General features: G+C 43.6%; 1 long non-coding RNA gene across 1 annotated transcript in view; it reads left to right on the plus strand.

Annotated features, from left to right (window-relative positions):
• The window catches only part of LOC127483248 (uncharacterized), a 49,485-nt gene that overhangs the window by 16,676 nt on the left and 5,629 nt on the right, over positions 1 to 27,180 (plus strand). Inside the window, exon 4 of the long non-coding RNA XR_007909345.2 lies at positions 25,955 to 26,044. This is a non-coding gene — a long non-coding RNA (uncharacterized lncRNA). The remainder of the gene's footprint in view (positions 1 to 25,954; positions 26,045 to 27,180) is intronic.

A 27,180-nucleotide genomic window follows, 5' to 3' on the forward strand; every position in this document is an offset into this window, starting at 1 on the left:
TCCCTCCCCTGTCCCCACCATCCACGTGTGTGATTGGATGTCACACTTTGTGTGTGAGTAGCTGTTCCTCCATTGCCCCATGTCCCTCTTCCACGTGTTCTCGGAGCAGCGCTTCTCAGCCTCTGCTGCACAGCAGAACCCACTAGGGAGCTGTTAAAAAATACCAGTGCCTGGGCTGCATCCCAGACCAATTAAATACAAATCTCTGGGGCTGTGTCCCAGTTATTAGTATTTTTTAAAGCTCGTCAAGTGATTCCTGTGTGCAGCCAAGGATTTATGTCTACTAATATGTGACATTTTTGCAGATTGCTTTTAGTGGAACTACTTTTTTTTCTCTGTCCAACTTTAATCCTTGTGGAATTCTTTTTTTTTTTTTTTATGTCTGAGGCCTCTGTGATGTCTAGCACTGTTTCTATACTAAGTTGAAATTCAAAGAAAATACTTTTTAGTGAATTTAAGAATGGCAAACATAAAAACAGTCCATTTTTAGAGGAAAGATACGGATTGGCTTAGTAGTTATCCCACACTTAATATGGATATTGAGAGTCCCGTGTGTGTTAGCTAACTTTTTCCAAGTACTTGGTATAATCCACCAGTATTCAAGTGGTTTACATGACATATAGGTAATTATTAACAACTTTCCAATGAGGTTGTATCTAAGAAACACTATTTGGCAATTAACCCTGTCATATAGAACTCAGACACCTTGGTTGAATACCCGTTCTACCTCATAAATTGTTAATCAAGATTAAATGAATAAAAGTTCCAGAGGAAGAAAAAGCACTCAAAAGCATAGTTAGCATATTATTTGTAACGAAGCCTCACTTTTTGAAAGAACTGAAGCTTAAAGAACTCCCATGTGATGCAGTCTCTCTTCCCTGTGCACATCGAATATAAAAGTCAGAGGGAAAACTAGCATTATCTTGGGTGTGTCTGCTTCTTCCCATACATCACATTTCTGACAATCATTTCTGGATCGTGCAGAGTTTATTTTAGTCTGTGGGAAGGGGAGTGAACTTACATTCATTTGTACCTGGATTGTTGCCACACTCGGGTGAATTGGTGCCTTATATAAAAAGAAGGAAGACTCCTGAACAAGTTCACTTTTGTGATTCAGAGAAGCACCTGATAGCTCGTGGAAGGGAATTTAGTGGCCTGGGTTCTGTAGCCATACAGATTCATGTCCAAGATTTGACGTGTGTTACCAGCTGGGTTGAACTTGGGTGAGGTGCACGGCCTCTCAGTTTTCACGTCCTCAGCTGTATCCGTGTCATATGAGGGTACTTCAAAAGCTCACAGAAACATGGGAGTGAAAGATAGGTTTATCTGGGTGCAAAGCTTTCAAGTTTTACCTAGTTTTTTTCATAATACACATTTCATTGAACTCTTTGAGGATCTCTTGTATATTTAAGGCAGCCGACAGTAGGATCTGAAGAAAGTCCCTTTTTCCTTACAGCACCATGGATAGCAGTGATTTTTTTTTTTTTCATGACCTAAGTAGACTTCCTCTTAGCATTTTAAGGGCATGGTATTTTATTGCTATGTTTGGAGACGGAAATATGCTGTTTCATTTTGGGTCTGAGAGTTGTTCATTCTTCTTAGAACCATAAAATGATTTTTTTTTAATTCATAGAATGTTTGCATTCCTTTGCAATGTCTTGGCCATTTCTACTCACTACATATAACTTAAGGCAAGCAGGAGAAATGCAGTGGTATAACATAGCTACCTGTATAAGCAGAGTGTTAGCACAATACACTCTGCACTTACTTTGCATCTGAGGAATTCATGTTGTCACTGGAAAATAATTTCTAAATGGATTCTCACTTGTAGAAGTTTCTGGAAAACACAGATCGAAGAGACTTCATTCTTCGAGCTTCTTTTTAATCTACTGCCTCGTACTTAAGATGGCTTGAACTAATCACAGTGGTCTTTTATAAACCACAACCAGGAGTTCACCCTCTTTGCAGTTACAAGTCCTATACGGTGAGTCAACTATTTTAGAAGTCTTTAAAAATGCCTGACATTTCTTTAAAACAACTGGCAAATAGTTCCCTCCCGCCTACCCCCTCCATATTTCCTTTCCCTGTCCACAACAGTGCAGTTTGCACAGTACTATTTTCAGTCTTCTGTGTTTTTCCTTACTTAAATGAATGTTTTTAAGGATGAGACTGGGTACTTTGCTGCCCCACTCAAAGAGTTTACAAGGCCATGTGGAACAGAGCTGGACTGCACATAAAGTTGATGTCACAGCCTACTTACATTGAAGTAAAAATAAGCTCACGGGCTGGAGGGCAAAGCCTCCTTTTTATGCGCCTCCTGCTAAAATCCAGCTAGAAATCTAGAGGGAAAGCCATCTGAGCCGGTCTAAGTGGACTCAGCGCATTTCATGCTCCAAACCTGGTTTGTTTATTACCTGTGGGGCTTAGGCAGAGACTAGATAATGTGCAATCAGGAATGACCAAGTGAATCTCTAACACAAAGTTGTGAAGGTGTTAGCCTATCTGGGTACCTTGCCCGGGTAGCCTGAGTCTTTCAAAAAATGATTTTTTAAAAAGAGATAAAATATTCTCTTTGCCCCATTTTCAGTTCTCTGAGTTTCTGCACCCTGTGGAGCACTTCCAACTCCTGAGTAACTCATTAGGTGTTTTACTGTTTTCGTTCCTAGCTTCCTCCGTTCCACAGCTATGCCTCCCCAGTGGAATACCACATCTTCGGGTTTCCGGTACTTGGAATTTTGCTTCCCAGTTCCAGAGCTATGGAGCCAATTTGCATTCCAACCTTGTCCCAGAGACCTTCTCCTATTTTCCATACCCTGTCTCATCTAGATTTATCAAGGGGAAAAAGGAATGTATTGCTTTGGCCTGAAAGCATCCTTGCTGAGTCCCTGCTCCAACAGAGAACCTAGTATTTGAAACAAATCGGCCCATCTCAGTTTGTAGGTCTGAACAGATCAGATGATCTCCCAGAGGACACTTTCACAGTTGTTTGTGCTCACGCAGTGAGCTTAGCTGCACACCGTGATCATTAGTAAGTAATGAAAGGAAGTAGAACAGGCTTTTGTGCTGGAGTGCTCCCATCCTCACCTATCTCAGATACCTGTAAAAGATTCATTGTAGAGGATGCCTCCTCAGACAGGTCTTTCCAACGACTAACCTGTGAGGTTTCTCTGAGTGCCTGGGGAAGCTTGAAGTTTGTCCTTGAATCCTGGTAGTTTTGAACATGATTCTTACACGTATTCCATGGTTAATTTTGTGTCATACTCATCATTGAAATTTGAAATTAGGGGGGTGCTTGAGGCATCTACTCAGATACCCTTCTGCCTAGCCTACAAAGGAGAAAACAGAGTTGGGATGGGCGCCCAGAGCAGGCTGAATTGAGATACTTTTTAGTTTAACTTCCCTCTCGAGGAAGGAATTTCTATCTCTGTGTCTTCCAAGTCAAATCAGTTCTACTTTTCCTGTCCTTGACATTCCCATTCCTCTTTGAACAGAGCTGGTGGACTGAAGTTAAGTGAAATGACAGAGGCGTTTCCATGTAACTCAGAGTTGAACCCAAGGATGTATCCTAACTGGAGGCAGAAAGGAAATATTATTGGCGATGTTCAAGAGGCCCTTGGTGAATGCTGTGTATGTCATTTTCCTGATTCATTTCCTGACAAGCAGTCAATGCTGCGAACATGCCCACTTCTTGCATTTTATCTGCTTTTTCTTCATACAAGCAAACCTGTAAAGGACTGTCATTCCAACAAGAGTATTTTTGTAACATCTTTATTGAGATATAAATCACATACCATACAAGACACTCGTTCAGAGTGCACAATTCAGTACTATTTATTATATTCATAGGGACTTACAATCATTACCACGATCAATTATGGAACATTTTCATTACCCCAAAAGAAATCCTGTACCTGTTAGTTCCCAACACCTCTCTGTCCTTCCTCCCCCAACCATTAATCTATTTCCTGTTTTTATAGATTTACCTATTCTGGATATTCCATTTAAAAGGATCATATATTATGTAGTTTTTGGTGACTGGCTGTTTTTTTCAATTTGCATACATTAACTTTCATCCATGCTATATCATGAATCTTCTTAATTCATTTTTATGGCCATATTATATTTCATCATGTGGACATAGCATAGTTTCTCCATTCATCAGTAGATGGATGTTCAAGCTATTATGTATAATGTTGCTAAGGATAGTCACATATAATTTTTTTGTGGAGGCATGTTTTTATTTCTCTTGAGTATATGCTTGGCACTAGAATTTCTGGGTTAAATGCTAGCCACGTTTAACTTTTTAATAAATGGTTATTTTTCCTTTATTTGAAAGGCAAACAGAGATAGAGACTTGCCATATGCTGGTTCAATCCCCAAATGCTCATAACAGCCAGGGGTTGGCCAGGCCATGCCAGAGCCCAGAGCCTGGTCCTTAATCAGGGTCTCCCACATGGGTGGCAGGGACACAAGTCCTTGAGCAATCATCTGCTGCCTGCCAGGGTGTGCATTAGCAGGAAGCTGGTTTGGAGTTGGAGTAGCTGAGATTCAAACCAGACTCTTTGATATGGGGTGCAGGTGTTCCACGTGGCATTCCAACTGCTGGGCCAGAGCCAGCCCCTATGACCTTCTGAGATGCTTCTATAATTTTTTTCCAAGGTGACTATACCATTGTACACTCCACTTGGCAGTGTGTGAGGGTTCTAATTTCTTCCCATCCTTGCTAACATTTATCATCTGTCTTCTGGACTAATGTCATCCAAATGATGCGAGACTGTATCTCACTGTGGTTTTGATTTGCATTACTAATGATGGCTAGCACCGTTTCATATACTTATTGGCCACTCAGATAATAATATCTTTAGGTAGAAAAATGCACGTCATTGGTGAGTCAGATAGAAAGATTTGTAGCAAGGATTGTTACTAGATTAACAGCTGGCTGGAGGAAATACACAAAGATTACATTTTATGTGGCAATTATGACTCGTGTATTAAAAATGTTAGAAGAGATAAGAATGTGTATAATCCTATGTGCATATATGTACATATATTTCATATGTATAAAAACACACAAAAAATTTCTGTATTTAAAAGTATATACAAGAGTGCATTCATGTATATGTTTATGTATAGATATAAAATTACCTATTGCTTACCTTCCAAAGGGCGGATTGAAGCAATAATAGAGGAGTATGAATTCATTCATCTGTTGAGTTATCTCTTGCCATGTTCAAAGCATTATTTCCACCTCATAGAGTCACTAAACGACAGATAGGCTACATAACTCTCAGACAAATAACCGGAAACACCTTACAGCACACCTATCATCGTATACTCTTTTCTTTTGTAAAGAATATTTATTTCTTTGGAAGGTGGGGGTGGGGAGAGCGAGAATACATTCATATCTGCTGGTTAACCCCCTAAATGTGTGCACCATATGGGACTGGGCCAAACAGAAGCTAGGAGCTCGGTCTCCCATGTGGGTCACAGGGGCCAAAGTGCTTGAGTACTGCTGCCTCCCAGGATCTGCGTTAGGAGGAAGGTGAGATTGGGAGTGCAGCTGGGACTTGAGCCTAGGCTGTTTGTTATGGGGCATGGGCATTCTGAAGATGCACCTTGGCCTCTGTGCCCTGACACTCTCTTTATCGTCTTTAACGTAGACTACAGAATTCTGCAGTAGGTGGAATGACTGGTCCAGTTACATTCAGCTGATGTTATGGGTTCCTAAGTAATTCATTTTTTTTTCAAAATGCAATTTCATTTTTACTACTACAACCCTAGATTGGGCATACTTCACACATGTGCTATTGCTTTACTTGTCCTCAGAACTCTAGACTTTACACTAGAGTTCTAAGAAAACTGTTCTTATAAAACAAAACAATAAAACCCTAAATTTTATCATCTCATCCTTCTGCTCAAAAGATTAAAGGACTCCTTTTTCTTATTTCATGAAGTCTAAATTATCTGCCACATTTAAAATTCCCTTTTGCTCTGCCTGTCTTGCTTCCATTGAGCTACTTATTCATTCAATATATATTTTTGATTGATTTATTTGAAAGGCAGAATTATGGCGAGAAGGAGGGAGAGACAGATATTCCATTTACTGGTTTACTTCCCAAATGGCCACAGTGGCCAGATCTGGGCCAGGCTGAAGCCAGAAACCAGAACTCCATCTGGGTCTCCCATCTAAGTGATAGGGGTCCCAGTAGTTAAACTGTTTTCCTCTGCCTTCCCAGGAGCATTGGCAGGAAGTGGATTGGAAGCAGAGTAGCTGGGACTCCAAGTTGGCACTCTGATATGGGATGCTGGCATTTCAGCTAGTATTTTGTTGAGGATTTTTGCGTCTGTGTTCATCAGGGATATTGACCTATTGTTCTCTTTCTCTGTTGTATATTTTTCTGGTTTAGGAATTAAGGTGATGCTGGCCTCATAGAAGGAGTCTGAGAGTTTTCCCTCCCTTTCAGTTGTTTTAAATAGCTTGAGAAGAATTGGAATTATTTCTCCTATAAATGCTTGGTAGAATTCTGTAGTGAAGCCATCCAGTCCTGTGATTTTCTTTTTAGGAGAGTCTTTATTACTGATTCAATATCCATCTTTGTTATTGGTCTATTTAGGTTTTTTTATGTTCATGACTCAATTTCTCTAGATATTATGTGTTCAGGAATCTATGTGTTTCTTCTAGATTTTCCAATTGTTGGCATATAGCTCATTGTAGAATTCCTAATGATTCTTCTTATTTCTGTGGTATCTGTTGCTACATTTCCTTTTTCATCTCTGATTTTATTGATTTGGAGTCTTCTCCCTCTTTTTTTGGGGGGGGGCAGTACGGTCAATGGTGTATCAATTTCATTTTTTCAAAAAACCAGCCCTTCATTTTACTACTCTTTTGTATTGTTTATTTTGTTTCAATTTTATTTATTTCTTCTCTAATTTTAATTATTTCTTTCTTCCTAATTTTGGGTTTGGTTTGTTCTTTTTCTAGGTTGTTGGGATGCATTGATAACTCATTCATTTGATGCCTTTCAGTTTCTTGATGTAGGCTCCAATTCCTATAAACTTCCCTCTTAACACTGCTTTAGCTGTATCCCATAAGTTTTGATATGTTGTATTGTCATCTTCATTCATTTCCAGGAATATGTTGATTTCTGTTTTGATTTCTTCCATGACCCACTGTTCATTCAAGATCATGTTATTCAGTCTCCATGCATTTGCATATGTTCTAGAGATTCCAGCTTCATTCCATTGTAGTCAGAAAAGATGGATGGTATGATTTCAATTTAAATAAAACTTTCTGCTCTATTCCCATGACAGAAATAATTCTTCTTAAAGTTACTTATTATTTTCACTTTATTCAAAAGACAGGAAGAGAGAGACACAGAGACAATGAGAGATCTTCTATCTGCCAATTCACTCCCCAAAATGTTTGCCACAGTAAGGCTGGCCAGGCCAAAATTGGGAGCCAAGAATTTCATTTGGGTCTCCCACATGGCTGGCAGGGATCCAAGTGCTTGAGCCATGCTTCCTAGGTTTGCATCATCAGAAAGCTGGATTACAAGCAGAAGAGCTGGGACTCAAACCACTCAAACCACTCATCCCACTCTGACGTGGGATGCAGGTTTCCCAGGTGCTGTCTTAGTGGTGCCAAATGCCTGCCTCTGAAATAAGTCTTTACAGAGACAGAGGAGAGACAGGGATCTTTTATTTGCTGTTTACTTCACAGACATCTGCAACAGCTGGGGCTGGGCCAGGAACTTCATCTGGGTGGCAAGGGCCCAAGTACCTGAACCATCTTTTACTGCTTTTCTGGGTGCATTAGCAGGGAGCTCGATGGGAAGTGGAGCAACTGGGACTTGAACCAGTGCCCCTATGGGATGCTGGTGTTTCAGGTGGTGGCTTAACTTGCTACACCACAACACCAGCCCCCACAAACTAACTCTCATCTTACTTCAGCTTTTCACAAGTACGATACATGTTCATTGTGGAAATTAAAAAAAAATATATCTGAGAGAAATGTAAGAGAGGAAAACCATTACTATATAAAATGTTAAAGTTAGGTAAAAAAGATAGTTTCTGGTATCCAGAATCAAAAATATCACATGGGTGACTGAGCTGATTTTTGAGCCATGTTCTGCCTTAAACCAAAGCTCAAGTTTATGCTACCATGCAACTACCTACCCATCTTACTAGATTTTTAATGTCAAAAACTAAAACTGAATAAAATGCTTTTTCTCCATGTTAGCCAATAGCAACAACCATTGATTTTAGAAACGTTACTCTTAAAGCAGTGACTATTTGAATTCTTCAAATAGTCAAAATTCCTCATCAAGTATTCTACTCATTCCCTCATTCATTCATTTATACAGTTTTATTTAATAAATATTTACTGTATTTCAGAAAAATCAGGGAGGGGCTAGTGCTGTGGCATAATGGGTTAAACCTCCTCCTGCAGTGCCAACATCCCATATGGGTGCTGGTTCAAGTCCTGGCTGCTCCACTTCTGATCATCTCCTGCTAATGCTCCTGGTGAAGCAGTGGAGTATGGCCCAAGTCCTTGGGACTCTGGACCCTCAAAGGAGACCCAGAAGGATCTCCTGGCTCCTGGCTTCAGAATGGACCAGCTCTCTCTCTTTCTCTGTAGCTCTGACTTTCAAATGGATAAATAAATCTTTAAAAGAAAAAAGGAAGTTAATATTCCTCGCAATTCCACCATCCAATAACATTGCTAATGTTTGCATGGATGCCCTACAAAAATGCTGGTCTGAATCACAAAAAAAATTATAGAGAAAGGTCATGAACAGTGGTTTAAGGTTTCTGTGAACTTGGGTATTGTTACTTCCCTTCTACCTTGCAGACTGTCTTTTCATCATGTAAGTAACAGGGAAGTGTTCTGGCTTCCCATAGGAGCCAACTCACCAGCAGGCCTCTGGCCCTTTGTCACTAGTACCACGAAGAGGACATCTGTTTAAGTGCTGGACAACCTTAGAGTCAGGAGGATCTTTTTTATATGGTCTGTGCTTGTTAGAAAATACTTAGCTTGTGGCCAACTTTATGGTTAAATAAAAACGCATGCAGGAACTAGATAAATGCCAGCAACTCAAGATCCAGAGTGTGCCAGCGTAGAGACTATATTAAGAAATCAGTCGGGGACATTTTAACTCAGAAGACCCCTGGACGATACGTCATTGCCTCCAGGTCCCGCATATTAGCAGGATTGTACATGTTTATTTTCTTATGACTGAGTTTTTAAATGATGTTTAGCAGAAACAGCTCAGCATCTGTCACTGCTGTTGGAGTTGGGACATGGGAAACCCTGCCCAGTTCAAGAGAGCTTCTTAGTAGCTGTGTGGAGAAAGTTCTGAGAAACATATCTCCCAGGGAGGTTTGTTAGCTGGAGATACAGCATCTTATTTTGAACCATGATCCTTTGAAACGTTTCTGTTTGCCATCTAAACTCATGACAGCCTTCATCTGCCCATGGGCTGGGAAGGAACTGGCCAGAAAAGATCACAGAAGACTATGAAATATGCTTGTGGTCAGTTATTACAAAGCTGGGTTCCTCGTGGGTGAAGTCGTAGGTGGCATGACTTGCGAAATGCCTACAGGATGAGTTTACTTGGCACTATTTCCTCCATGGCCCCGTGTAGAGGGGGTAAAAATTACATGCTTAAAAATCACCCACTTTCCTGGAGACTCCTGAGAAACACATCTCCCAGGGAGGGGTAGAAAGTTGAAACTATATGGCAATGGACTTCTATGTCTTCCTGTGGGGGGCTGTCACCATCTGCTTATGGAAGCTTTTGTCTGCATCCCTGCTACAAAGGCAATGCATGTAAGCTCCACAAGATCAAGGTCCCTTCTATTGGGCCCACTTGTGTGTCTCTTGGGTAGGTCTGGTGCAGGGAGTGCTTAGTAAATATTAACTCAGTAAAGAGGAGGAAGGTGGAAATATTCAAGTTCAGGGTGTGGACTGACTCATGTAACATTCTGGAGAAGAAAAGCATAGAAAACTCTTAACTTTTTTTTTTTAGATTTTATTTATTTATTTGAGAATCAGAGTTACAGACTGAGAGGAAGAGACTGAGAAAGGTCTTCCATCCATTATTTCACTCCCCAAATGGCCACAATGGCTAGAGCTGAGCAGTTCCAAAGCCAGGAGCCAGGAGCTTCTTCTGGGTCTCCCATGTGGGTGCAGGGGCCCAAGTACTGCTTTCCCAGGCCATTAGCAGAGAGCTGGATCAGAAGAGGAGGAGCCAGGACATGGACCAGCACTCATATGGGATGCTTAGCCCACTACACGTAGTGCAGGCCCCAACTCTTGACATTTGTGTTTTGTCATTGTCCCTGCTCAGCTCAACTCCTCTCACTTTCCACTAACTTCATTTTTATAATTCTGCCACTTGACTGGGAAAGAGACAAAATGTTAGCTTCCATTTGACATTTTCCTCTGCTTTCAAGAATTGGGAACAAGGGCAGGTATTTGGCCTAGCAGTAGAGATACTTGTGTTGCTTGTTGGAGTGTCTGGGTTCAAGTCCCACCTCTAGCTCTTGACTCCTGCTTCCTACAAATGCAGAACTTGGGAGGCAGTGGTAATACCTCACGTAGTCGGGTCCTTGCTACCCACAGAGACTTGGACTGAGGGCCATTGTGATCGAGTGGGGGAAGGAACCAGTAGATGGGAGTGTGCATTTACAAGTTGGCCCTCTGCACCCAATGTTTAGCTGACTGCTGGTTGAAAAATATTTGAAAAAATCCTCACTACACTGAATGTATATAGTCTTTCCCTGTTGTCATTGTTCCTAAAACAATACAGGGAAGCAACATTTCCCATAGCATTTACATTGTCTTAGGTATTACAGGTAACCTAGCGATGATGTGACGTTAATAGAAAGATGTGCACGAGTTATGTGAAAACACTACACCATTTTATATGAGGGACTTGAGATCCAGGGATTTTGGTATCCATGGGGAATCTTGGAACCAACTCCTCCGGGGCATGAAGCAGTGACTGCCCTGGGTGCTAAGGGTATTTTCTGTCACTTCTCACTCATGGGAGGTGACCAGTGCAAGTCCTTCTCTTGTTATTTTCCTGGCACTCTGCTTCAACTTATTTTTTTTTTTTTTCTGTACTTCGGGATAACTTGCACACATCTTCAGGCACTGCTCTTAGCAAATCCTACTTGAGGAAGTTTTTTCTGGAAGTGAATTCCCTTAAGCTCTGAGTCCATGGGCTCCATGGTCTTTGCATATCTTCAGGTTCCTGTAGGTGTGATCTCAAAAGACAATGCTTGCCTCCCTGCGGACTTTATAGAACACTCATGGAAGGCTTTTTGCTGTTTAAAAAATAATGTATATTTTGATGATCCAAGTGGCATTGTCAAAAATATGTAGAATTTCCATAGAGTTCTTTGTTTTGTCCAACCCTAGGTGGGCCCTTTGTGAAAATTTTAGGTTCCCTCTGCTTCTCATTTAAACCAGAAGACACTAAACTGACATTTGAAGCCAGGCCACTAGATGTTGGGTTCAGGGCAGCAATCAGGGCCTAGCTGGGTTGAATTAGCATTGGCTGAGCAGGAGGAGGTCAAAAGTGCAGTTAGGAGCTAAGACACCAAGGGGGCAGGGAGGCCCTGGAAACAGTGCGATTCACTGCTCCAGATAGCGGCACCGTCCCCAGAAATGACATGTGTGGGTTGAAGTAATAAACAGCGCTCAGATCTGGAATTCCAGGCAGCCACAAACCTATCAACCTAAATGTGAAGTGGCACTGCTAACAGCAGATCTATAATTACATCTTATTTTATTAGCTGCAAAGGGTAATTGCATCCAGAAAATTCTCAATGCAAATGTATGCTACAGAGATAATGTATATGTCGCTGGGAGACAGCAATGTGGCAGAGAAGTCTCCGTAATGCTAAGTGACTTCCTAGCACTCATTGCTGATCGAGCACCATCTGGGCTGGAGGGAGGCAGGGCAAGAGGAGCTGCCAGAAGTCAGGCTGTCGGAATCCTCCCTGGACTCTCAAATCTTTTAATCTCTCAACTCTCTGCCCTTCAGTGTCTGGAGGGAGGGGAAAGGCTTTGGAAAATGGCAGGCAGGCAGGCAGGCACATTCTTGGGACTGGATGCTTAGGCAGCTGGTTTTGGTAGAGCTGAGGTTTGGGCCAGGCCTGGTGCACGCACCATTGGCAAAGTGATAATCAGAACCTACCCGTCCAAGACAGCCGGCTCCACTCTGAAGGGATGTTGACTGCCATGGCCTTCTCCATCTAAGCTAAGGCATCCAGATGCAACGATTAACGTAATTGTTTTAAGCTCTGGTTTTAGGGGCTAAAAGATGTAGGAGATCAAACTCCATATTTGTGAATATTAGAATTTTCTGGTCTTGCGATTGAACTAAACTGAAATGTCCTCATTACTGAGATAGATATCAAATAGAAAGCAGGGGGTTTGTGGCCTCACGTAGAAGAGTTCGGAACATGTTGTTAAGAATGAAATTAACCAGAATCTCAAAATACTCATATCTCTAGTTGAAAAATCATAAATAGCTTTCAAGCATTTTTCTTATAAATAGAGGTTTTGGGGGATGGGTATTTGGCATGAAGGCTAAGATGGCAGTTGGGATGTCCATACCCCATATTGGACTGCCTGGGTCCATACCTGGCTCACCTCCTAATGCCAGCTTCCTGCTAACGTATTGCCCAGGAGGCAGCAGGTGATGGCTCAAGCACTTGCACTCTGATGTGCCAGCCACATTGAGACCTGGATTGAGTTCTTGGCTTCCAGCTTTGGTCTGGCCCAGCCCTGGCTCTTGCAGCCACTTTGGAAACTAAACTCGTAGATGGGAGATCTCTGTCTCTCTTTTCAAATGAATAAAATAAAAATTTGAAAAAATGGAAGTTTTTACTACCATAGTTTTTGTTTATCGTTATTTATTTTGTCATTTCAGAAACCCGTCTAATGGTGACTCTTCACTTTTATTTCTTTTTAAAGATTTACTTAATTTACATGAAAGGCACAGTTACAGAGAGTGAAATGAACAGAGAGTGATATTCCAACTTCTGGTTCACTCACCAAATGGCCGCAACAGTTAGGGCTGGGCCAGGCTGAAGCCAGCAGCCAGGAGCTTCATCTGGGTCTCCCACGTGGGTGTGTGGACCCAAGTGCTTGATCCCTCCTCTGCTGCTTTCCCAGGCCATTAGAGGGAGATGGATCAGAAGCAGAGCACCCAGGACTTGAAATGGTACCCACAGGGATGCTGGCATTGTAGGTGGCAGCTTAACACGCAATGCCATAGCGCTGGCCCCTATTTTTATTCATTTAAAGATTATTTTTTCTTCACTTGAAGGGCAAATTAAACTACCTCCCTGGCCTGAAGACTACTGTAGCCTGCTCCATCAGGCCCCATTCCCACTCCCTGCTCACTCCCTAGCCTGCTGCAATCCATCTTCTCCCTGAGCATGTCACTGGAATTGCCCTGACTGATGTCAGCCATGGCCTCTAATTACCAAAGCCAGGGGCTTGTTTCAGCCTCTGTCATTCTCTCTTTACCTTTTTTTTTTTTTTAAAGATTTATTTATTTTACTTGAAAGAGTTACACAGAAAGAGGAGAGGCAGAGAGAGTAAGGTCTTCCATTCAATGGTTCACTCCCCAATTGACCACAACGGCCAGAACTGTGCCAATCTGAAGCCAGGAGCCAGGAGCTTCTTCCGGGTCTTCCATGTGGGTGCAGGGGCCCATGGACTTGGGCCATCTTCCACTGCTTTCCCAGGCCATAGCAGAGAGCTGGATGGAAGTGGAGCAGCCGGGACTTGAATTGTCACCCATATGGGATACCGGAGCTTCAGACCAGGGTGTTAACCTGCTGTGCCACAGCGCTGGCCCCTCTCTCTTTACCTTTTATCACACTTTATCAACACTTCCTTATCCCTGTACAGTCCATGCAGGCCCCATCTCTTGCCTCGAGACTTCCCAGGACTCCAAGGTGGGTTAATTGCCCCTCTGAGCCAGGTCTCTGATGCCATCCTGTGCTTGTCCCCACTCTTCTTCTAAATATGCCAGCACCACTCTCACTTATGCAGCCTGCCTTCCCCAGTGAAGGTCAGAGTCAGAGTCCTTGCCTCATTCACTTTGTAATACAGTGCCCACGACAGTAACTGGCATGGTCATTATTTAATAAACAGCTATTAATAAAGAGATCCATGAATAGTTGAGTTAACCAAGAATTAAGCACCTTTTAAGTTTTTTTTCTTTTAAACAGGATGGTCCAAACTTCTTACAGTTGCTTTTTTTTCCCAAAAACCTTTTATTTAAAGTATACAAACATCATGCATTTCATAAATACAACTGTAGGAACATAGTGATTCTTCCCAACATACCTGCCCTCCCACCCACACTCCTGCCATTCTTCTCCTCCCTGTCCTATTCCCATTCTTATTTTTTACTAAGGTCTATTTTCCATGAACTTTGTACATATAATATTAACTCTATTACAAGTAAAGAGTTCAACAAATAGTAGGAAAAGAAAAGCGTTCCTCAATAGTTGAGATAAGAGCTTTTCAAGACATTGCATCTCGAAGTGTCAATGTCAATGTTATAGATTACGTTTTAGGGGCTCTATCAGGGAGAACATATAGTGTTTGTCTTTTTGGGACTGGCTTATTTCACTAAGTATGATGTTTTCCATTTCCATCCATTTGTTGCAAGTGACAGGATTTAATTTTTTTTTACCACTGTGTAGTATTCCATGGTGTACATATCCCATAATTTCTTTATCCAGTCTTCAGTTAATGGGTATTTGGGTTGATTCCACATCTTAGCTATTGTGAATTGAGCTGTAATAAACACGGAGGTTTATAAAGATAACTCTTTCATCTGCTGATTTCATTTCCCTTGGGTAAACTCCCAGGAGTGAGGTGGCTGGGTCAGAAAGTAGGTCTATATTCAGATTTCTGAGATATCTCCATTCTGTCTTCCACAGTGACTGTACCAGTTTACATTCCTACCAGCAGTGGATTAGGGTACCTTTTCCCCCACATCCTTGCCAGCATTTGTTATTTGTTGATTTCTGTATGAAAGTCGTTCCAGTGGGAGTGAGGTGAAACCTCATTGTGGTTTTGATTTGCATTGCACTGATGGCTAGTGATCCTGAGCATTTTTTTGGTGTGTCTGTTGGCCATTTGGATTTCCACTTCTGAAAAATGCCTGCTTAAGTCCTCTGCCCATTTCTTAACTGGGTTGTTTATTTTGTTGTTGTGGAGTTTCTTGAGCTGTTTATATATTCTGGTTATTAATTCTTTATTAGTTGCATAGTTTGCAAATAATTTCTCCCATTCTGTTGGCTGCCTCTTCACTTCACTGAGTATTTCTTTTGTAGTGCAGAAGCTTCTCAATTTGATGTAACCCCCATTTGTCAAGCTTGACATTGGTTGCCTGTGCTTCTGGGGTCTTTTCCAAGAACTCATTGCCTATGCCAATGTCTTGCATGGTTTCCATAATGTTCTCTAATAATTTGATGGTATCAGGTGTAGATTTAGATCTTTGATCCATGTTGAGTGGATTTTTGTGTAAGGTGTAAGGTAGGGGTCTTGCTTCATGCTTCTGCATATGAAGATACAGTTTTCCCAGCACCATTTGTTGAAGAGACTGTCCTTGCTCCAGGGATTTATTTAGCTCCTTTGTCAAAGATTAGTTGGTTGTAGAGGCATGAATTGATTTCTGGCACTTCTTTTCTATTCCATTGGTCCATTCATCTGTTTTTATACCAGTACCAGGATGTTTTGATTATGACTGTTGTATGTCTTAAAATCTGGTGCTGTGATGCCTTTGGCTTTGTTTTTGTTGTCTAAGATTGCTTTAGCTCTTCGGGGTCTCCTGTGTTTCCATATGAATTTCAGCATCATTTTTTCTCTATCTGAGAATGTCCTTGGTATTTGATTGGCATCACGTTGAATCTCTAAATTGCAGTGTTTCAGAGTGAACATCTGGGGCTGGTGTTGTGGTGCAACAGGTGAAGCAGCCAGTTGTGACGCTGGTGTTCTATATGGGAGCGCTGGTTCAAGTCCCAGCTACTCTGTCCTATCCAGCTCCCTGCTAATGTGCCTGGGAGAGCAGCAGAAGATGGCCCAAGTGCTTGATTCCCTGCCACCCATGTGGGAGACCCCAATGGGGTTCCTGGTTCCTGGCTTTGATGTGGCACTGACTGTTGTTGCCATTTGAGGAGTGAACCAGTGGACAGAACATTCTCTCTCCCTCTCTCTTACTCTCTCATTCTCTCTCTCTCTTACCCTTTCAAACAAACATAGTTTTCTCAAAAATATGTGAATTCTAGAGGCAGGCATTTGCTGCAGTGGTTAAGATTCTGCTTAGAATGCTTGCATCCCATATCTGAGTGTCCTGACTCTGCTTCCGATTCCAGCTCCCTGCTAACATGCACCCTGGCAGGCAGTGGGTGATGGCTCAAGTAACGGAGTCCCAGCCACCCCATGTAGGAGATCAAGACTGAGGTCCAGGCTCCTAGTTTTGGCCTTGCCCTGCCTCAGCTGTTGTACTCTGGGGAGTGAACCAGCAGGTGGAAGATCTCCCTCTGTTTGTCTTTGACTCTCTGCCTTTCCAATAAAGATAAATGAATAAAAAATAAAAATGTAGTTTCTAAGAGAGGGCCTCTGGTGCAGCTGTTAAGATAGCACTTGAGAGCCCACATCCTGTAGTGGAGTTGCCTAGGTTCACAACCTGGCTGTGCCCCTGATTTCAGCTTCATGCCAGTGCTCATTCTGGGAGGCAGCAAGTGGTGGCTCCAACAGTTGAGTGCTACCCACATGAGAAACCTGGGTTGAGTCTGGGCTCTTGACTTCTAGTCTAGCCCCAGCTGTTGTGTCTGGAGAGTGAACCAGCATTTTGAGCTCTGCTGTTCTGGTGCATGCTAGTAGCACTATCCATCCAGCTTCTGAATTGAGGCATCATTACACCCTCCTCTTTGATGCCAGGTTTACCTGGATCTTCTCTGGTCTTCCTGTATCCTCAGTCAGCCTCCTGCGCACACAAATGATTACTAGTTGGAGTCAAACAGAGAGTCCATGATAAAACACTCTATTCTTTTGGCACTTGTGTATGTTTCTTCCTTGTTCCTTTCTGTCATTTTTGTATCCTTGCTTGCCCCGTAGTATAAGGACCCAATTAAGAAAAAAGAAGTACTGTTCTCCATTTTATTTTTAGTCATAAGCTAAGTCAGTAAGCCCTCTCTGGTTCTTGGAGCAACCCAGCATTTCAGAGAACTTTAAAATGAACAAAGAAAATGTAGTTAATAAGCATGGATACAAGGGAATCAATTTACTAAAATTAAAATCCTGGAGAGATCACAGCACATAACCAGATTTAGGGGATTAAGCATATTATTTTGCTTTTTGCCCTCCAACTACCCATGTTATTTTCCATATTAATGTTTCTCTCCATGGTAGTGCAGGGAGGATGCAGCTAGTACGTGACAATGGCAGAATAAACCTAATCCCAGAGAGTGATTTTCTAAGTCAGCAGTTGTAAACTGTTGCCCAGGAAGCACGTGAGACCAGTAGGCATCTCTTGTGTGACTCTTGTGCTAGTGGCTTGGTTTGTTTTCAATCTTTGTCACTATTTCAAAGTTTGGAGATTTCACATAAAAGTCCAGAGTTCTGGCATTTCTTGACCCATGACTGCTATGGCTGGAGCCCAACAGCTGTTGGAAGGGCAGAGACTCGCCAGGCCGGGACAGTCTCCACCTGCCACTCCTAACTCATGCTAGAGTATGTGACTGCTGCCTCCTGTTATACCTGAAGGGTTTCCAGATTGGGTGAGGGAGTCTCCTGTCCCCTTATATTCAAGAGACACCGTCAAAAGTCACTCAACACGTGAGGTCCATCCAAACCTGCTTCTCTGGGTGATCTGTGACTGCTCCCCTCCCCCATGCTCATGTGCCTGAACCCTGGACTCTTATCACCTGCCTGGCTGTCTCCTATCCCTCCTTCCCCTTCCTCCTTTCCTTTGCTACTGGAAGGTTGCACCATTAAAATACAAATAACCTGAGCCATCACCTGCTGCTTCCCGGGGTGCACATGAGTAGGAAGCTGGATTAGAAGCTGAGGTGGGCTTGATCCCAGAATCCTAATACAGGATGCAGGTGTCCCAAACAGGAGCTTAACCGCTGTACCATAATGTCTGCTCTCAGCTTTTACATTTTTAATTCCCAAGTGCTGCTGATGTTCCTGGTCAAGGGACGACCCTTAGAAAACCACTGGTCTAGAATATTTCCACACTTTTCTCCTATGGATGAGGCGTCTGAACCATAGTGTTCTTACACGTACTTAAATTCATCAAGTTGTTTGGCTTATAAAGGGCTGATAGATGTTTTTGGACCTGTGGTTTAAAGCTCTGGCAGCAGTTGTGTGAAAGGAGGATTTGCTGGTCCCTGTGGGACAGGTTGACTATTCTGTCCTGGATGCTGCTGTTTCAACTGGGCTGGTCGGCACCAATATCTTACTAGGCTGTTGACTCTCAGCTCCAAACTTTCCTTCTGTGCAATGCTTTGTGATACAGGTGCTGGGCCTTGGACAACAGCCCTTCTGCTTTGCTAGATTCTGCCAATGGGGGGCACTAGAGGGAATCTACAAGGATGGAGGGGGAGGGATTTGCTCCTGGCTACTTCCTGTCTGTATTTCTCCAGAAATGGTGATTCATTCTGACAGTGGCAACTGCATGCATTTCCAGCGTCTCCTCCCACTTTGAGAATGAGGCTTGTGGCATCCCTTCAGGGAGACGGTCCCAGGAAGCTGGTGCTGTTTCCTTCGGAGATCTGGATTCCTGCGCCGCAGGCTTCCTCCTCCAACCCCAGCCAGGCAGTACCTTTGCCTGGAAGTCTGGGTCCTCACGTCACAGGGCTGCTCTTCTAGGCTTCCAATTTCTAAAAATCCAGTTGCTTTTCTGTGTTCCTCTAGTCTGATGGGATGTTTCCGCCTCCTGCAGCAGTAACTCACTCTTTTTCTTTCTTTCTTCTTTCTTTCTTTCTTTCTTTCTTTCTTTCTTTCTTTCTTTCTTTCTTTCTTTCTTTCTTTCTTTCTTTCTTTCTTCCTCCTTCCTTCCTTCCTTCCTTCCTTCCTTCCTTCCTTCCTTCCTTCCTTCCTTCCTTCCTTCCTTCCTTCCTTCCTTCCTTCCTCCCTTTCTTCCTTTCTTCCTTCCTCCCTCCCTCCCTCCCTCCCTTCCCTCCCTCCCTCCCTCCCTCCCTCCTCCCTCCCTCCCTCCTTTCTTTCTTTCTTTCTTTCTTTCTTTCTTTCTTTCTTTCTTTCTTTCTTTCTTTCTTTCTTTCTTTCTTTCTTTCTTCTTTTTTTTTTAGAGATTTATTTATTTATTTGAAAGAGTTAGAGAGAGAGAGAGGTCTTCCATCTGCTGGTTCATTACCCAAATGGCTGCAGCAGCTGGAATTGGCCCGAGCTGGAGCCAGGAGCTTCTTCTGGGTCTCTCACGTGAGTACAGGGGCCCAAGGACTTAGGCCATCTTCCTCTGCTATCCCAGCAGCATTATCAGGGCGCTGGATCAAAAGTGAAAAAGCCAGGACATGAACCTGCGCCCATACGGAATGCTGGAGCCCATACGGGATGCTGGCACCACAGGCACAGCGCCGGCCCTAGGAAGTGTTTCTCTGATGCCTGAGGCTTCCCTTTTGCCCCCAGTACTGTTCGTACAATCTCCTGCAGGAAGAGCTCTCTGCTTAAAGAGCAACTGATGATTTTTTATTTTGCTTTTTCGGTTGCACCTGAAGAATATTCCAGTGAATATGACCAGTGATGCTAGATGACACTGCAGACACTGCCTTGAAATTCCACAATGTTAGCAGTGTGTGCTTCAAAAGTCACTCAGGAAGCACAGAAACTGCCCTGTTCCCCTGGCTGTAATTCCGTGCATCTCTTGATTCAGAATCGGAATCACCTGGGGTGTTTATTAAAAATGCGGAAATGCAGATGCTGGGGGCCCGGATGTGGCACAGAGGGTTAAGCTGCTGCCTGCAACGTGTGAATGCTAGTTCAAGTCCCGTCTGCTCCATTTCTCATCCAGCTCCCTGGTAATGCACCCGGGAAAAAGTAGCAGATGATGGCCCAAGTACTTGGGCTCCTGCCACCCACATGGGAGACCCAGGTGGAGTTCCTGGCTTTGGCCTGGCCTAGCTTGGCCATTGAAGATATCTGTGGAATGAAACAGTGGTTTGAGGATCTCTTTGTCTACATCTCCTTCCTAACCTATCACTCTGTTTTTCAAATAATTTTTTTAATTTATTTTTTAAGTTTTTATTTAGTGGCCGGTGCTGTGGCTCACTTGGTTAATCCTCTGCCTGCTACGTGGGCATCCCATATGGGTGCCGGGTTCTAGTCCCGGTTGCTCCTCCTCCAGGCCAGCTCTCTGCTGTGGCCCGGGAGTGCAGTGGAGGATGGCCCAAGTGCTTGGGCCCCTGCACCCCATGGGAGACCAGGAGGAAGCACCTGGCTCCTGGCTTCGGATCGGCACAGCGCCAGCCGTAGCGGCCATTTGGGGGGTGAACCAATGGAAGGAAGACCTTTCTCTCTGTCTCTGTCTCTCTCTCTCTCTCTCTGTCAATTAAAGAAGTTTTTATTTAATGAATGCATTTTTCATAGGTACACCTTTAGGAATATAGTGGTTCTTTCCTCCATACCCACCCCAGCTCCCATCCCACCTCCCTCTTCCTCTCCCATCTCCTTCTTCATTATGGTTCTTTTTTTAAAAAGATTTTATTTATTTATTTATTTATTTATTTATTTATTTGAAACTTAGAGTCACACAGAGAGAAGGAGCGGCAGAGAAAGAGGGAGAGAGGGGTCTTCCATCCTCTGGTTCACTCCCCAGATGGCCACAATGACCGGAGCTGCACTGATCTTAAGCCAGGAGCCAGGAGCATCCTCTGGGTCTCCCACACGGGTGCAGGGGCCCAAGGAGTTGGGCCATCTTCTACTGCTTTCCCAGGCCATAGCAGAGAGCTGGATCTGAAGTGGAGCAGCCGGGACTCCAACTGGCGCCCATATGGGATGTCGGCACTGCAGGCGGCGGCTTTACCCGCTACTATTACCTCATTATGGTTCATTTTTAGTTTGATTTTATATACAGAGGACCAACTCCATGTTAAGCATAGATTTCAACAGTTTGCACACACACACACACACACACACAACACAGAGTACAGTTTGAGAACTGTCAAATATAAGTTGGTTGTAGATATTTGAATTGATTTCTGGGGCTTCCATTCTGTTCCATTTGTCTATCCATCTGTTTTTGTACCAGTACCAGGCTGTTTTGATTATAACTGTCCTGTAGTATGTCTTGAAGTCTGGTATTGTAATGCCCCCGGCTTTGTTTTTGTTGTATAAGATTGCTTTAGCTATTCGAGGTCTCCTGTTCTTCCATATGAATTTCAGCATTATTTTTTCTAGATCTGAGAAGAATATCTTGGTATTTTGATTGGTATAGCATTGAATCTGTAAACTGCTTTTGGAAGAATGGGCATTTTGATGATATTGATTCTTCCAATCCATGAACATGGCAGATTTTTCCATTTTTTGGTATCTTCTTTTATTTCTTTCTTTAATGTTTTGTAATTTTCATCATAGAGATCTTTGACATTCTTGGTTAAGTTTATTCCAAGGTACCTGATTGTTTTTGTGGCTATTGTGAATGGGATTGATCTCAGAAGTTCTTTCTCAGGGATGGGGCAGAGAGAGAGAGAGACAGACAGAAATACATACACACACACACACACACACACACACACATCGATCTTCCTTCTGTTGGCTCACTCCCCAAATGTACACAATAGCTGGGCTGGGCCAGGCTGAAGCCAGGAGCTGGGAACTCAGTCCAGATCTCCCACATGGGCAGTAGGTAGGGGCTTGGCTGCTTGATTTATCACCTGCTGCTTCCTTTGGGTGCAAATTAGCAAGAAGCTGGAATTGGGAGTGGAGCTAGAGCTTGAACCAACCCAGGGATGTGGACTCCCAAGTGGACTCTGAATCCACCCATCTTTTGCATTTTATCAAACATTTTAATGTTTGATTCTCCCATCACTTGAATGTTTTCTCCAAAAGTTACCAGGTTGGAAACAATCCCCAAATTCATATGTTAATCACATTTGAAGGTGACGTCTTTGGGAAATAATTAGGATTAGATGAGGTGGTGAGGATGAAGCCATGACCTCATTAATGACCTTTGTCATAAAGGAACAAAGAGGTGAGCTAACAGTTTGCTGTGTCCTCTGTGTGGTGCCCTCTGCCGTGTTATGGTGCAGTAGGAGGACCCTCACTAGATGCCCTTGAACTTCCCAGCGTCCAGACCCAGGAGTGAAGTAGACTTCTTTATAAATTTCCAGGTCTCAGCAAGTTTGTTATAGCAAGAGAAAGTGGAGGGAGCAGTTTGCATGGTGGCTGGGGTTAATATCATGTCTCAGTGTGGTGAGAGCACAGTGCCCAGCTGTTTGGCGCAGCACCAGACTGCATGTTGCTGTGAAGGTATATTTTTAAGGTGTGATTAGCATTTAAATCAGCAGACTTTTAAATAGTTCACCCTCCATACTGTGGCTTTGGCTTCATCCAATCAGTTGAGGACCTTTCAGAGCAAAGACGGAGGTTTCTGGAAGAGAAGGAATTTGGCTCAAGACATCAACATAGAAGCCCTGCTGAGTTTCCAGCCTCTTTGGCTCATCCTGCAGAGTCAACTCTTTCTTGAATTTCCAGCCTGCCAGGCTTGCCATATGGATTTTGGGTTTGCCAGCCCCTAGCATCTGGCAGCCAAATCCTTCAGAGTGCACACTGATGGGCTCTCTCTCTCTTTCTCTCCTCTGCCTCCCCCACCTCCTGCTGATTCTGTTTTTCTGGAGTATTACCTTTGGCTTAGGGTTTAGGTATCTGCATTATAATGAGCACCCCAGTTGGTTCTGATGAGCTGGATGGACCATGAGGCTTTCTGGTGAGATTTTTAGGGAGTAGAGAACACTGCAGAAACTGTCAGTGCTTTGGAACAATTGGCTCCTTGGTACATTCATGCAGTAACTACTTCTCATGTGCTCACCACAGGCCCAGGAATTGTTCTACGCAGCGGGCATATTGCAGCACACAGACAACTGCAAGCTCTCTCCAGTGCACCAAGGTCTCCCACCAAAGCACTCTTCAGGATGCATCTTCTCGAGTCATTAAAAAGAATGAAGCCTTGGGCTGGCGCCATGGCTCACTTGGCTAATCCTCCGCCTGCGGTGCCAGTACGCCGGGTTTTAGTCCCGGTTGGGGCGCTGGATTCTGTTCCGGTTGCCCCTCTTCCAGTCCAGCTCTCTGCTGTGGCCAGGGAGTACAGTGGAGGATGGCCCAAGTGCTTGGGCCCTGCACCCGCATGGGAGACCAGGAGGAAGCACCTGGTTCCTGGCTTCGGATTGGCGCAGCGCCAGCTGTAGCGGCCATTTGGGGGGTGAACCAACAGAAGGAAGACCTTTCTCTCTATCTCTCTCTCTAACTATGCCTGTCAAAAAAAAAAAAAAAATGAAGCCTTGGATACATTGAAAGATCTGCAGTGATCTTCTCCATTTTTACAGTCTCGCACCATCACAAATATACCTTTGTGATGATGCTATGCTTTAAGAATGTTTATTTAGCCCTGGAGACGGGTCTCCTGGCATTTATGGGTTAGAACTTTTCTCTTACTTTAACACAATTATTTAAAATTAAATTCAAGGGCCCTTACTATGTGTTGGGGGGATTATTGAAATACCTTTCCCTTGACAGTTTCCAGAGGAAGAGACTCTGTAATAAAGTAACCCTGAGAGCATAGCATCATTGTTGCAGAGGCTTGTGTGTGGGCTCCTGGTGCTCCATCCAGACACGGGCTGTAGGGGGCAGCGTCTCTATCTAGTGAGTATGAATTGAAGTAAGAGTCCCCTTGCATTGATGGACTTGCGTTGCTTTGTATTAGAAGAGCAGAAGTGAGCTCCAGGTGCCCTACTCTGCACCGTGGGTCCTTGGTGTGGTTTCGGAGAGCTCCTGCTTTCTTGGGTGCCAGACTTGTTGCTGAGGGGTGTGTGCAGAGGTGGAAATTATGGGGAGTAATTGAAAATGAAGTTGTTTGAAGGCCGGCGCCGCGGCTCACTAGGCTAATCCTCTGCCTTGCGGCGCCGGCACACCGGGTTCTAGTCCCGGCCGGGGTGCCGGATTCTGTCCCGGTTGCCCCTCTTCCAGGCCAGCTCTCTGCTGTGGCCAAGGAGTGCAGTGGAGGATGGCCCAAGTACTTGGGCCCTGCACCCCATGGGAGACCAGGAGAAGTGCCTGGCTCCTGCCATCGGATCAGCGCGGTGTGCCGGCTGCGGTGGCCATTGGAGGGTGAACCAACGGCAAAGGAAGACCTTTCTCTCTGTCTCTCTCTCTCACTGTCCACTCTGCCTGTCAAAAATTAAAAAAAAAAAAAAAGAAGTTGTTTGAGAGAGAGAACATGGAGCCTTGACCCCACATTATCCTCTTGTTTTCTTTTTGGTGCTTTCTGTGCAATGCTGTAGTCTTTGGAGAGTAAGTGTTCTGTACTGAAATTCATATTGTTAGTATGGTGTTTTGCTCTTAATGTTGTGTCTAGTAAATGTGAGGGTGCAAATGTCTCATCAGAAACAGAGTTTCCGAGGGCTCCCAAGGGACTATGCTGTGTGGTTCATGGGCAGAGGTGGGAGAACTGCAGCAGACTGACTAGTACCTGAGGAAGAGGTGCAGCCTGAAATTAACACGGCTCCTGCACCTGCAAGGCAATCTGGGGTCATTAGAGCCTGCTTAGCGTATATTTAGGAAACTAATTCTTTGAAATTGCATGGTTGATATTCAGATTAATTGAGGTAAAAGAAAAGTGTAATGTTTGACTTATTCACTGTGAAAACCGGAGAGTTTGTACATCCTGCGTCTCCTATGCCACGATATTTGTTAGTCGTCCTTTATAAAGATGACCTACCCAACACATGCTATCAAAGTTCTGATCTTTCAATTATTGAATTGTGCTACAGAGGAAGTCCAAGTCTTTATTGAATATTTTAATTCTGTACATACATTTGTATATAAGGCAGTGCCAACAAGTTCATAATGGAATTAAAAGATAAATTTAAAGATACATTTCAAAAAAATTTGAAATTCATGCATAGGTTTTTCCTGATACATATTTTTCTTGAACTTTTTGAAGGTCCCTCAGATGCATGAATTTCAAAGTCTTCTTTGATCCCAAATAAAGAACTTTTCACTCAATTTTCCACAAATGTTTTGAAGAACCCTCAATATACTTGTGTATGTATACCCATATATGTGCACATACTGGCACACACACACATGCAGAGGAACCACACATCAGAGTGAACAGCTTGCTGAATTTCCCCCAGCTGAACTCATGCATGTGATTAGAGCATGGGTAGAGACACAGGACATCACCAGCAGCCCTGGGCCCTGTGTGCCTCCTTCAAGTCCTGCCTGCCCCCGAGGTAACCGCTGTCCATTTCTAACTGTACACATTAGTCTTGCTTGTTTTTGTGTTTTATGTCAATGGGCTTAGCTGGCATGCACTATTGTGCCTGCATTTTACTTACTTGCTTTGGTTGGATATACATATTGACTCCTGTCAGTTGCCATTTGCATAAAATTGCAGGAAGCCCTTGCTTGAATGTTGAAAGCATGTTTTCTGAGAAGCGTTTAGTGAACACACTCCCATCCCTGCTTATCAAAAGCTCCCAATTTTTTTTTTTTGGTGCTTTTCTCCAAACTCTAGAGGCCACAGCCAAGACAAGCCGTTATGAAGAAAATAGAATATCAAGTATCCATCAAATTTTTTTTTTTTGTGGTTGACATGTTGAGATGCTAATATTTTGGATATATTGGGTTTAATAAAATATGTGATCCATATTTATTTCATCTGTTTCTTTTTAGATTGTAACCCACAACAGCTAGGAAATTGGAAGTTTTCTTTGGGACTTGAGGTGTCCATCTGTTGGAAGGACTGAGTTATAGCATCAGCAGGTGCGCGGTGAGTTGAATGGTAGAGATGCCGGGTAGCGTCCTCCCTGTGAGACCGCCAGACTTCATGGCTTATCCATCAGAAAGTGTGCTGCCCTAGGCTCTGAGCGAAGGGCCCAGGTGTCTGTTGTCCCTAGGTTTGGAAGAAGGCAAGTCTTGCTCACTCGCTGCACTTTTTGCCACATCTTTATAAGTAGCTTCATAAATGCACCCCTTTTACCCATACTCCCAAGTTTTATCATGTTCACGTCGACTCCAGTCTCGGTACCTGTGGTTTCTCCAATTGGGAAGGGCCTGAGCCATCAGATTGTGTGTGGCCTCACCTCTTCTCTGTGCTCCCTTTTTTGCCTAGAACAGACATTGGTTTCCAAAAGATTCAATTTGCAAAAGTTTCTTGCAGGTCAGTATGGTTCGCCCTCCACATCACTGAGTTCCATGTCTGTGGATTTAACCAAATACACATCAAAAATATTTGGGGGAAAAATTGTGTCTGTGCTGAACACGTACAGGCTATCTTTCCCTTGTCCTTCTTCCCCAAAAAACAGAGTCTAACAACTGCTTTCATAGAATTAGCAATTATCAGCCACCTCGAGATGAGTTACGGTTTGTGGGGGGATGGGCATAGGTTATGTGTAAGTCCTATGGTGGTTTACGTGAAGGGCTTGAGCATCTTTGTGGATTTTTATATCCATGGGGTCCTGGACGCAGTCTTCCAGAGATCCTGGGGGCTGCCTGTGTTTAGTTCCGACTGTCCATTTTTGCACGTAAGTACCACGGCACGTGTTGGCGGCAGCCCTAGGCCAGTGGATGAGTGTAATGGTATTCACGTCTGAAGCAAGCAGCATCCACCCTTTGATTTCCCACTTGCTAAGTATAGATGGCATGGAATGTGCTGGCATCCAGAGGATGCTGGATTGGAAGTGGAGTAGCTGATATGGGATATCGCTGTGTAACTTGACCCGCTCCACCACGACAGGGCTCCGGGTCACATCCTTTGTATTAGTCAGCTTTTTTTTTTTTTTTTAATTACTATAACAAAATTCCTGAGACATGCTAACTTTGTAAAGACGTTTGCTTAGCTTGCAGTCCTGGAGGCTGAAAGTCTGAACAGCATTGCGCAGGTTCTTACGGGGTCCCCC

The sequence above is a fragment of the Oryctolagus cuniculus genome, chromosome 8 (assembly GCF_964237555.1).
Source record: "Oryctolagus cuniculus chromosome 8, mOryCun1.1, whole genome shotgun sequence".
NCBI lineage: Eukaryota > Metazoa > Chordata > Mammalia > Lagomorpha > Leporidae > Oryctolagus > Oryctolagus cuniculus.